Below are 13,545 nucleotides of genomic sequence, written 5' to 3' on the forward strand. Positions count from 1 at the left end.
TTAATGTCAGTAGGAGGTGGACACGGGTCTTTTATTAGACCCATATCTACCTCAATGTGAGTTGTTTTCTTCCAGCTTTTCCGGAGGGATACAGTGTGAATAGTCACAACTGTAATCCCACAATATGTACTATGAGTATGGCGTGTACTGCCACCCCATATTCTCATAGATCCGACAGCAGGACCAAGACCGCTAGCACACAAGCGTGCTCAGAAGCCCGGTCCTTGCTCCATACCTAACCCACTCGCCCACCAGAGCCAACTCCATGGACGTCTGACACCTTCCTCGGTTTAAGGTTGGTAACGAATGGCGTGGGAGTTTTGAGGAATTTCCCCCACCTGTCCCAGATAGGAAATCAAAGGGTGCAGTTTAAAAAAAAAAAAAAAAAAAGATCCCACTGGGCTTTTTTATTTTACTAAGGGCCGCAGTTTTACCAGGACACCTTTACCTGGTCATCGCTCCTATCGGCAGGTCCCACAAGGCAGGGATCATCGCTGCATTTCAGCGGCCTTGCTGGCAGCCTCGCTTCCCCTTCTTGTTCTGGGGGGGGGCGCTCTGTCAATCTGGTCCGGCGCGGCCACTTTTTCAGCAGCTGCGCTGCCTTTTATTCTGGGTGCCGCTCTGTCTCCTTTCTTCCTCCGGCGGGCATGTTCCTGTTTTCCGGCGCGGCGGCCTCTACAGGCAGCCACGCTGCTTCCTTCCTCCGGCGGGCACGTTCCTCTTTTTTCCGGTGCGGCGGCCTTGCCAGGGAGCTGCACTGCTTCCTTCCCGCCGGCCGCACTGCTCGTTCAGCGCAGAGGCCCTCTCCGGTGGTCGTTGGCCTCTAAATTAGGCCCCGGCTTCTTCTCGGGCCTACTTCCGATCGCGACTCCGCCCTCTTGCCCCCTTTCTCTCGGGCGGGCTTTTCTCCCGCCCGACTTTGAGCCCGCCCACCGGCGCCATCTTGGAGCTTCTGAACAGGGGATTCAGCTCCACCCACCACTCCCTTGCAGCGCAATACTTTTTTGGCGCCACGAACATTCCGCCCACCACCAAGTAGTGCATCTTACTGGCGTCCTCCTGCAGTCGCGCTGTCCCTTCAGGCCCGCACCAAGCTCAGGACACGAGTGTGCCCCAGTAGCCTTCCCTGACTGCGTTCCTGAGGATCATCATCCAAGCCGTGCAGCCTTCCTTCTGGACACCGATTCATCTGCTGTGAGTAGCTCTACAATTGCAGACACTCTCCTCTGCCCTTCTGTCCCCTAACTTTCTGGCATTCGTCAGGGACCCATTCGTCATGTCTAATTCTAAGGGAGGTCGCTCTCGCCCTCCCACTTCTTCCTCTACTTCCTCTACCATAGGCTAACACTTCGCGTTTTTGTCTTGTAAGTAACTGCAAACTTCCCTCAGGTTGGTCCTCTCCCCTCTGTCAGGCCTGCAGCAAACCCATTATGCCCACCGCCCAGGATCCTCCGGCTGTTCCGCCTGAGAGCGAAGTCCTTACCACAGGCTTGGCCTCCTCTCTGTCACATTCGGTAGCGGATCTCACACGGGTGTCCCAGACCTTTATGTCCGTGCTCAATTGGCTGCCCCTGCAGACTTCCACAGTAGCCAGCGGGTCGCAATGAAGCTCCGTCCGAGACTTCCAATATCGGCCGCAAAAGATCCAGACAGGAACGCCGGTCTGAGTCCTCTTCCCGTTCCATCTCGCCCCACGGTCCTTCTCTGCGGTTGGCTTCCTCCTGGTCCTCCTCCACTGAGTCAGGCGAGGCGTTCTCAGATGCGCCTTCGAAGGATATTTCGGAGCTAGACCCCAACCAAATCTGTAGCATGAGGGATATGGTTCAGAACCTCATTGGAGCGATAAATCAGACCTGTGGCATCAAAGACTCCTCTACAGAACCCGCAGATCAGGCAATTTCGTTTAGACGGTCTAAACCACCTTCCAAGTTTTTTGCTCCTCACCCTGAATTCGAGGAGATCCTGGCCAGAGAAAGAGAGAATCCGACCAAACGCTTTCAGAGAGGAAAGCGCCTTGGCGTTTTATATCCTTTTTCTCCGGAGCTTACCGCTAATTGGACTGCCTCTCCTTCAGTGGATCCTCCAGTTTCAAGGCTGTCCACCAATTCGGTCCTTCCGCTATCTGGCGGAGCATCTCTGAAAGACTCTAACGATAGTCATAGAATCCTTTGCGAAGTCCGCCTTTGAAGCGGCTGCGTCTGCTCTTTGCCCAGCCTTTGCTTCCACTTGGGTTTCAAAATCCATATTCAAATGGGCCAAACAATTCCATCGGGCATCCTGGACTAGGCCCCACCTGGACAGCTGGCGGAGCTTGCCAACCAGATTTCCCATGTGGGTGAATACTTGGTCTCCGCTTCCCTGGATGCTGTGTCTTGTGCAGCTCAGGCGTCCAGCAATGCTGTTGCCATCCGTCGGACCGTTTGGCTCAAAGCCTGGCAAGTGGATTTGTCTTCTAAAAAGTCCCTTACCAGCCTGCCTTTTCAGGGTTCATGTCTTTTTGGTTTCAAGCTGGACCAAATCATTAAGGACGCCCCCGGGGGCACAAGTTCCTTCCTTCCCCAGTCTAAACCTCGATGCTCTCTTCCTAGGTGGCAATTTCGGCCCTTTCGTCATTTCACGGCGTCAGATTCCTTTTCCCAACAGCAGAGGCCACAGGCACGTCAAGAGAAGAAGGTATCCTTTAGACCCACTCCTTCCTGGCTTTCATGCTACTCCCAAGGTAGATCTTCCAGGTCTAGGACCGGAAGGTCCACCTCAGCATGACTCTCGACAAGACCCCAGCCCACTTCCCAGGCTAGGTGGCCGTCTCCTCTTCTTCAGAGACGTCTGGATCTCCTCAGTAGAGGACGCATGTGTCAGGGAAGTTGTATCCTCGGGATACACAATAGAGTTCGTTTCACGGCCCCAGGATCGTTTTTTCAAATCCCGACCTCCAAGAGACCCCGCTCTAGTTCTGGGTTTCTTTGCAGTCATCGCGTCTCTCCTCAAATCCGGGGTAATCGTTCCTGTCCCAGAAAAAGAGCGGTTCACAGGGTTCTATTTAAACCTTTTTGTAGTACCTAAAAAGGATGCCAAGGTTCATCCCATTCTGGATCTCAAATTGCTGAACAAGAGGGTTCGCCTGAGACACTTCATGGAAGCAATTACTGAAGGAAGGGATTCCATCCTGGAGGCTCACGCATTTCTGTGCTCCATAGATATCCAGGACTCCTACCTCCATGTCCCGATATTCCCGGGACATCACCGATTCCTGCGTTTTGCAGTACTTCAGGAGCATTTTCAGTTCGTTGCCCTGCTGTTTGGTCTCGCAACCACTCCCAGGGTTTTCACTAAGATCATGGCAGCGCTGATAGCCATCTTGAGGGTCAGGGGCCTGACACTTTTTCCGTACCTCGATGACATCCTCATCAAGGCTCCGTCTTTTTCTCAGGCTCACAAAAGTCTGTCCATCGTCCTGGGCATACTCTTCGACACTCATCAGACCAAAGTCTTCCTTCTTGAAGACAGGAGATCCATCCTTCAGCGGGAAGTTCACTTACTCCAGGGTCCTCGGCTTCCCTCCTTCCGATTGGCCATGAAGGTTCTGGGGAGGATGGTTGCAACATTGGAAGCGATTCTCTTCGCCCAATTTCACTCACGACCTCTTCATCAGGCCATTCTGTCACAGTGGGACAGGTCTGTCTTCTCCTTGGATCATCCGGTTCGGCTTTCTCCCCAGGTCAAACAGTCCCTCAACTGGTGGCTGATGTCACCTCTCATCTCCCAGGGCAGGTCCTTCTTTTCAGTTCACTGGCAGGTGGTGATGATGGACGCCAGCCTGCTCAGCTGGGGTGCGGTGTTTCGTCATCTGACTGTTCAGGGTCGTTGATTGGCACAGGAGTCCTCTCTGCCGATCAATGTCCTCGAGATTTGGGCCATCTTTCTATCCCTTCTTCACTGGGAAAGGATTCTCCGGGGTCCTGCAAATCAAATCCAGACGCACAATGCCACAGCAGTGACATATGTCAATCACCAGGGGGGGACTCGGAGTTCTCTGGCCTCGGCCAAGGTATCCAAGATCCTCCTTTGGGCAGAGGCAATGGTCTGTGCAGTGTGAGTACTGAGGCTCCATACTACAGGTGTGATGTAGTGACATCATTGTGCCTGCAGTGTACGGAGTCTGACTCAGAAGCGAAGGCTGAATAGTGGATCAGGAGCTTTTGACTCACTGATTCACTAATCTATTCAGCGGTATCACCGTCATGGGAATGTGGATATCACTGAAATTGTGATGATGGGAAGGAGTGGGTGACAATACCACACCCCACTGAGCCTGTCAATTCATAGGCATCATAGCAACCGAGTGGGCTACCATTTTGGATGATACACTCCTGCCTATCCAACTATCGTATGGTAAATATCTCATAGATCCTGGGTTCATTAGTATCTGCACCAAGAATGAGGCTAAGCGAGTATTGTATTAATTAACTGTCGGTGTTCGGAGGTAGTCAGTGAGGTGGATGGTACCATATTGTGCATGTAGGGGACAGTACTGTGGGAACATTAGAAAGTGGGGGGATGGCAGTACTGTGGGGACATTATACTGTGTGTGGCGGTACTATGAGAACCTTATCCTGCGTGTGGTGAGATGGAGGTACTGTAGGAACATTATACTGTGTGGGGGGTATAGCGGTAGTGTGAAAATACCTTTTTTACGAGAGATGCCAGTACTGTGGAAACATTATACTGTGTGAGTGCCATCATATATATATTGCATAAGGGGTGTAAAAAGGAGAGTCATAAAAAAGACTCCTCAGGGTTGTGCTGCATTTGTACAAAAAGACTGCTATCTGCCGTCCAGATGGGACCATGTGACATCAATGGGAAGAGGGAGGGTTTCCAGAGGGAAGAGTCTAGATGGTGCACCTGGTCAGGAGACCTTGATGACGCAGTTACTGATATTATAAAGGCCAGAGCCCCAAAGGCAGAAAAGATTTGGCGCCAAGCAAAGGAAAGGGGTGCAGGGAAGAATCTGAGGTACCAGCTCATGGTAAAGTGCCCGAGACAGCTGGGTGTGGGGCAGAACCCTGCTTACAGGGCATAATGGGGGCATTACACTGTGTGGGGCCAAGAAAGGGGCCCTGTACTAGGAGAACAATCCGTTCCCTCACATCCTGTCCTCCATAGTTGGGTCGTATGTATCTATTACAGGAAACAGAACAGTAGTGTATAACCGGGTCCTTTCGTCAAACTCAATCTGACAGGTGCCCCGCCCCTATCAAAGTGTATCAAAGTGTGTAACCCCTCCCCTCCTCCTGTCAGCCAGCTGTCCCTGAGGCTGGCTGATTTCCCCTTTTGATATAGTTTGATATATTTTAATTTGTTGCAGTTTGATATTATTCCCGTATTTGTGGGATAACACATGTTTATAATTATATCCTAGTCGTGTATTTATTTTACACGTGGTTTATAACACCTCTCTCATTTGTTTTATATTAGATTTTATACGTAGCTCGAGTTTGATTCTGTAAGCTGTGTTTTATTCACAGTGTACAGATATAGTGCAGAACTTTGTTTTCTAACACAACCAGCTGTTTATTTGTGTTTCTACTGACCATTAACTAAATGTTTATTTTAACAAACAGAAGAGACAGATTTTCTGTTTGTACCTGTATTGTACCTGTAGGGTTATGTAGGGTTATCTGCGGGTCAGAGGTTTATAACACCTAGGTCAATTGTTGTTGTATTCGCTTTCCCAATAAATGTTTATTTTCACAAACAGAAGAGACAGATTTTCTGTTTGTACCTGTATTGTACCTGTAGGGTTATCTGCGGGTCAGTGGTTTATAACACCTAGGTCATTTGTTTTTGTTCTGTAAGCTGTGTTTATTCACAGTGTACCAGATTTTCTCTTTTGTGCATATATATATATATATATATATATATATATATATAATATGCCCCAATGTTACAACACAAGCAAGTAAGAAGCGGTGTGTTTTATACGAATATAAATTTTATTTCTCACAATAAAACAACATCTCAAAGACATTTCAATACTATAAAAATTCTTACAGAATATGAAAAGTAAAAAATTCTTACAGAATATAAAAAGTAAAAACATTAATACATCTCAAAGACATTTCAATACTATAAAAATTCTTACAGAATATAAAAAGTAAAAACATTAAATAGTACAATGAACATACATCATTACACTTCTTACAAAATAATTAATATAGCGTTACAAGGCGTGTACAGCATTTATCCAGTACATTCTTTACATCGTGAGCCACATGGTTTGTAGCATCGGTAGAGACCTTTTTTTAGGTAGCAGAGTTCCGCGTGTGGTACCTAATGACGGGGAATGTAAAGATTGAATTGTACGGGGCGCCGTAGCTAACTTCAGCGGTGTAGATACAGAGCGTGTCTCACTGTTGGTAATTTTTAATTAATCTAAAAGCTTCCTAGTAGCGGGGTTGCCCACAACTGTAGACGGCATATTTAGCTCGGCCATAGCCTGCATAAATGAATCCCAACCCGGCGGTAAATTTCTACTGTTCAGAGCATGGCTCTGCGTTGTACTACGTACCAAATCCAGTAAGTTAGACCCTGGTATTACGGATCCTTTGAAAATAAATTCAGCATTATTATTCCATGCTGTAACATTTTTATTCTGCAGCAGCCTCTTTAGTAAAAATTCAGCATTCTTTTTATATCTTTGGTTTATATGGCCGACAATTTCCGCGATCTGATGATTTTTATCAGAGTCGGTATTTGGCAATTGTTGCTGACCAGGATCAGGAGTGCTAACGAGATTTAAAGCCGTTACTTCTTTTGAGCTGTGTCGCGTATGTACCAAGTAGCGTTGTAGCACAGAGCTATACATTTTAATTTTCACATCATCGGGAATGTCACGACGCTGTAAAATGTCGCTAATTTCACCATCAAGGCGGCGAATAACACTGTCGCGTATGTTATCTGTAGTACCGGGTCTTAGTTTGTCTAGCTCCTGTTTGGGGACTAGATACATTTTCGCTGCATGCTCCATTATCTTCCGGCGATCAGGCTTGTTAGTAGTGTATAATCGGGTCCTTTCGTCAAACTCAATCTGACAGGTGCCCCGCCCCTATCAAAGTGTATCAAAGTGTGTAACCCCTCCCCTCCTCCTGTCAGCCAGCTGTCCCTGAGGCTGGCTGATTTCCCCTTTTGATATAGTTTGATATATTTTAATTTGTTGCAGTTTGAGATTATTCCCGTATTTGTGGGATAACACATGTTTATAATTATATCCTAGTCGTGTATTTATTTTACACGTGGTTTATAACACCTTTCTCATTTGTTTTATATTAGATTTTATATGTAGCTCGAGTTTGATTCTGTAAGCTGTGTTTTATTCACAGTGTACAGATATAGTGCAGAACTTTGTTTTCTAACACAACCAGCTGTTTATTTGTGTTTCTACTGACCATTAACTAAATGTTTATTTTCACAAACAGAAGAGACAGATTTTCTGTTTGTACCTGTATTGTACCTGTAGGGTTATGTAGGGTTATCTGCGGGTCAGAGGTTTATAACACCTAGGTCAATTGTTGTTGTATTCGCTTTCCCAATAAATGTTTATTTTCACAAACAGAAGAGACAGATTTTCTGTTTGTACCTGTATTGTACCTGTAGGGTTATGTAGGGTTATCTACGGGTCAGTGGTTTATAACACCTAGGTCATTTGTTTTTGTTCTGTAAGCTGTGTTTATTCACAGTGTACCAGATTTTCTCTTTTGTGCCTATATATATATACAGTGGGGCAAAAAAGTATTTAGTCAGTCAGCAATAGTGCAAGTTCCACCACTTAAAAAGATGAGAGGCGTCTGTAATTTACATCATAGGTAGACCTCAACTATGGGAGACAAACTGAGAAAAAATAATCCAGAAAATCACATTGTCTGTTTTTTTAACATTTTATTTGCATATTATGGTGGAAAATAAGTATTTGGTCAGAAACAAAATTTCATCTCAATACATTGTAATATATCCTTTGTTGACAATGACAGAGGTCAAACGTTTTCTGTAAGTCTTCACAAGGTTGCCACACACTGTTGTTGGCATGTTGGCCCATTCCTCCATGCAGATCTCCTCTAGAGCAGTGATGTTTTTGGCTTTTCGCTTGGCAACACGGACTTTCAACTCCCTCCAAAGGTTTTCTATAGGGTTGAGATCTGGAGACTGGCTAGGCCACTCCAGGACCTTGAAATGCTTCTTACGAAGCCACTCCTTCGTTGCCCTGGTGGTGTGCTTTGGATCATTGTCATGTTGAAAGACCCAGCCACGTTTCATCTTCAATGCCCTTGCTGATGGAAGGAGGTTTGCACTCAAAATCTCACGATACATGGCCCCATTCATTCTTTAATGTACCCGGATCAGTCGTCCTGGCCCCTTTGCAGAGAAACAGCCCCAAAGCATGATGTTTCCACCACCATGCTTTACAGTAGGTATGGTGTTTGATGGATGCAACTCAGTATTCTTTTTCCTCCAAACACGACAAGTTGTGTTTCTACCAAACAGTTCCAGTTTGGTTTCATCAGACCATAGGACATTCTCCCAAAACTCCTCTGGATCATCCAAATGCTCTCTAGCAAACTTCAGACGGGCCCGGACATGTACTGGCTTAAGCAGTGGGACACGTCTGGCACTGCAGGATCTGAGTCCATGGTGGCGTAGTGTGTTACTTAAGGTAGGCCTTGTTACATTGGTCCCAGCTCTCTGCAGTTCATTCACTAGGTCCCCCCGCGTGGTTCTGGGATTTTTGCTCACCGTTCTTGTGATCATTCTGACCCCACGGGGTGGGATTTTGCGTGGAGCCCCAGATCGAGGGAGATTATCAGTGGTCTTGTATGTCTTCCATTTTCTAATTATTGCTCCCACTGTTGATTTCTTCACTCCAAGCTGGTTGGCTATTGCAGATTCAGTCTTCCCAGCCTGGTGCAGGGCTACAATTTTGTTTCTGGTGTCCTTTGACAGCTCTTTGGTCTTCACCATAGTGGAGTTTGGAGTCAGACTGTTTGAGGGTGTGCACAGGTGTCTTTTTATACTGATAACAAGTTTAAACAGGTGCCATTACTACAGGTAATGAGTGGAGGAAAGAGGAGACTCTTAAAGAAGAAGTTACAGGTCTGTGAGAGCCAGAAATCTTGATTGTTTGTTTCTGACCAAATACTTATTTTCCACCATAATATGCAAATAAAATGTTAAAAAAACAGACAATGTGATTTTCTAGATTTTTTTTTCTCAGTTTGTCTCCCATAGTTGAGGTCTACCTATGATGTAAATTACAGACGCCTCTCATCTTTTTAAGTGGTGGAACTTGCACTATTGCTGACTGACTAAATACTTTTTTGCCCCACTGTATATATATATATAATATGCCCCAATGTTACAACACAAGCAAGTAAGAAGCAGTGTGTTTTATACGAATATAAATTTTATTTCTCACAATAAAACAGCATCTCAAATTTTAAGTTAGCTAACAGCATGATGCTGACAAATCCATCTTTGCGGAATCTGATAACAACGCACTGAACAAAGGGCTGAGCCTGAAAATCTTGATGTCACAAAATCTGATACGATTCGATCATTATTCTGCAAGTCAGACGTGAAATGCTGTAAAACCTTCTTAAATGGAAAGCCTCGCGCTAAATGGTATAATACATATATGCAATAATGACCGCATACACGGCTATAAAAATCTTGAATTTGTGCGCTCTGATAACAATAAGAATAACAATTCTTGTTCAGGAATGTCACAAAAGCGCGTGGAAAGATAATATTATCCGCACGGAAGCCGTAACTGTCAAAAAATATGCCCGTCTTATCATCGCAGAGTACGATTAATATCCAGTGGCGACCAGCTTGATTCGCCGGGTCTGTATTCACAATATATGCCGCGGGTCTCTGAGTCACTCTTTCTTCCGGAAGCAAATCACACAGAAACACACCGGCGAATATGCGGTCTGTATAATTATCGGACCGCGCTACAACTGTAAGCTGCATACTGTCCATCGTTGCTTAATTAAAATCGTACAAGATCTCTCGCCTGTTATTAATTTCCAGAATGGTGTGGTTGACTGCAAAGACAATCATATTTATCGTGTGGGGTGTCGCTATCGCAAAGCGGACTTCAGCACGCAGATTACCTGTTTTAATGAGCGAGAAATGACCTCCAGGCTCTTGATCAGGCGATAAATCAAAAGCAAATAGCGTGAAGCCAGCCATAAATTCTTCACGATCTATCGCCATGGCACAATCAGCCTTTTGCTTGCCCGATATATGGGCAAGCGCCATATATTCTCTGATGGCTAAATCAGCATTAAAATTAGGATTATAAGGCCTCGCTGGTATCTGCTGACCATCCAGATATAATGCCGCGTGGTTGACGTGGTAGTGGTGAAAGTCCAGCGGGTTTTTTGTATAAGAACCGCTGAAGCCCTCATTATCTACAAACCCCAATATAACAGTTTTTGGTATCTGTCCTAGGAAGAGGTTCTCGTGGTTCGTGATCCGTGTCCCTGCGGCGATGCTGTACACTTTCAGGCATGTTCGGTCAACAGCGTACTTGGCTGTTGCGGCTAGGAGGGCCTGGCTGTGGCCGATTCGGACAGCCGGAGATACCTGCACTCTTTTCACATAGAGAGCCGCCTGCGAGATTTGTACCTTCAGCGGCTCGGCTTCTGCGGACATGAGGCAGAAAGTATCCTTATTTCTTGACAGCTTAACCTTAAGGTCAAGGCCGTTCAATATTAACTTTGGCTGGTTAAATATATCCCCAAAAATGGGCCCCAAAAGATCGATGGGTTTTGAGCGAGAAGCGGCACTGGCTCTTTTGATAAATCCCGCATTTGCGCCATCCAGGCGCCTGTCATTATGCCCCGCAGTGTCTTTATAGAACAAACCGGCTGTAAATTGTGATGCCAGCGTCTGTGAACTGTAATATAAAAGGGTCTCTATGTACGCTCTATAGCTGTAGAGATTGTCCGATTGTGAGATAAGTCGGTCTCCCAGAGTAATATCGACCTGGTTAAAAAGAGTGGCTAGAGGGTAGTTTATGAGCGCCACACGCGCACCATCGGCGATGGCCATATTATCCTGCTTCACGATGCGACAGCTTATGTACAGCAGCGTGTTGTTCAGATCATAATAATAATCACCGCTACCAGATATGTAAAACTCCAACGGTCCATTGTCTGACAGAGCAGCAACCGGCTGTACTTCTACAAATAGAGATTTCTCAATGCTTGTTTGAGTCGGTGGTACAGCAAAAATATCCAGTTCAGATTTTGCGCACTCTACAGAAGCGTCATGCAGGAAAGCCATGATAACTGATTAGAAGATGTCGTCCGCAGAGCGTCTTACTCGTTTCTGACGGGTGCGTCTCTTGGATGTAGTTTTATTCATGAGCATCGGCGGTAAAGGAGGGCAAATGCGCCGCTTTCTTTTTTGGGCTTTTTTAGCGACATATGTTGTGAATTCTGTGGCTGAATTCACTCCTGTGGTCACAAGTGGTACTGCAGCTTCTGAGCTTCCTCCCTCAGGTGTTCTGGTGAGCTCGTTAACTGCTTCATTACTTAACTCCGCCTGATGCTGCTATCCTTGCTCCTTGTCAATGTTTCAGTGTTGGATCTGAGCTTCTCCTGATTGTTCCTGTGACCTGCTGCTCTGTATAGCTAAGTGCTTTTTGCTTTTTTGTTGCTTTTTTTCTGTCCAGCTTGTCTTTTGTTTTGCTGGAAGCTCTGAGACGCAAAGGGTGTACCGCCGTGCCGTTAGTTCGGCACGGTGGGTTTTTTTTGCCCCCTTTGCGTGGTTTTGCTTTAGGGTTTTTTGTAGACTGCAAAGTTCGCTTTACTGTCCTCGCTCTGTCCTAGAATATCGGGCCCCACTTTGCTGAATCTATTTCATCCCTACGTTTTGTCTTTTCATCTTACTCACAGTCATTAAATGTGGGGGGCTGCCTTTTCCTTTGGGGAATTTCTCTGGGGCAAGTCAGGCCTATTTTTCTATCTTCAGGCTAGCTAGTTTCTTAGGCTGTGCCGAGTTGCCTAGGTAGTTGTTAGGCGCAATCCACAGCCGCTTTTAGTTGTGTTTAGGATAGGATCAGGTGTGCAGTCTACAGAGTTTCCACGTCTCAGAGCTCGTTCTTGTATTTTTGGGTATTTGTCAGATCACTGTGTGCGCTCTGATCGCTAAGCACACTGTGTTTCTGGATTGCCTTCATAACACCTGTCATTAGCAAACATAACAGTACAAGGAGCCAACTAATGATTCTCAATAGAGGGAAAGAAAAAGTTCTGACATCATTTTTTTTTTTTTTTTTTCTTTTCTGCTCTGTGTTCACTTTTTTTTTCCCCCTAGACATTTGGGTGATTCTGGACACAGGTGTGGACATGGATATTCAGGGTCTGTGCTCTTCAATGGATAATCTCGTTATAAATGTACAAAAAATTCAAGATACTATTGATCAGAAATCTATGTTAGAACCAAGAATTCCTATTCCTGATTTGTTTTTTGGAGATAGAACTAAGTTTCTAAGTTTCAAAAATAATTGTAAGCTATTTCTGGCCTTGAAACCTCATTCTTCTGGTAATCCTATTCAACAGGTTTTAATTATTATTTCTTTTTTGCGCGGCGACCCTCAAGACTGGGCATTTTCTCTTGCGCCAGGAGACCCTGCATTGAGTAGTGTCGATGCGTTTTTCCTGGCGCTCGGATTGCTGTACGATGAGCCTAATTCAGTGGATCAGGCTGAGAAAAATTTGCTGGCTTTGTGTCAGGGTCAGGATGATATAGAAGTATATTGTCAGAAATTTAGGAAATGGTCAGTACTCACTCAGTGGAATGAATCTGCGCTGGCAGCTTTGTTCAGAAAGGGTCTCTCTGAGGCTCTTAAGGATGTCATGGTGGGATTTCCTATGCCTGCTGGTTTGAATGAGTCTTTGTCTTTGGCCATTCAGATCGGTCGACGCTTGCGCGAGCGTAAATCTGTGCACCATTTGGCGGTACTGCCTGAGGTTAAACCTGAGCCTATGCAGTGCGATAGGACTATGACTAGAGTTGAACGGCAGGAATACAGACGTCTGAATGGTCTGTGTTTCTACTGTGGTGATTCCACTCATGCTATTTCTGATTGTCCTAAGCGCACTAAGCGGTCCGCTAGGTCTGCCGTCATTGGTACTGTACAGTCCAAATTCCTTCTGTCCATTACCTTGATATGCTCTTTGTCGTCGTTTTCTGTCATGGCGTTTGTGGATTCGGGCGCTGCCCTGAATCTGATGGATTTGGATTATGCTAAACGTTGTGGGTTTTTCTTGGAGCCTTTGCGGTGTCCTATTCCATTGAGAGGAATTGATGCTACACCTTTGGCCAAGAATAAACCTCAATACTGGGCCCAGCTGACCATGTGCATGGCTCCTGCACATCAGGAAGTTATTCGCTTTCTGGTGTTGCATAATCTGCATGATGTGGTCGTGTTGGGGTTGCCATGGCTACAAACCCATAATCCAGTATTGGATTGGAATT

This window comes from Ranitomeya imitator, chromosome 2, assembly GCF_032444005.1.
Source record: "Ranitomeya imitator isolate aRanImi1 chromosome 2, aRanImi1.pri, whole genome shotgun sequence".
Lineage (NCBI taxonomy): Eukaryota > Metazoa > Chordata > Amphibia > Anura > Dendrobatidae > Ranitomeya > Ranitomeya imitator.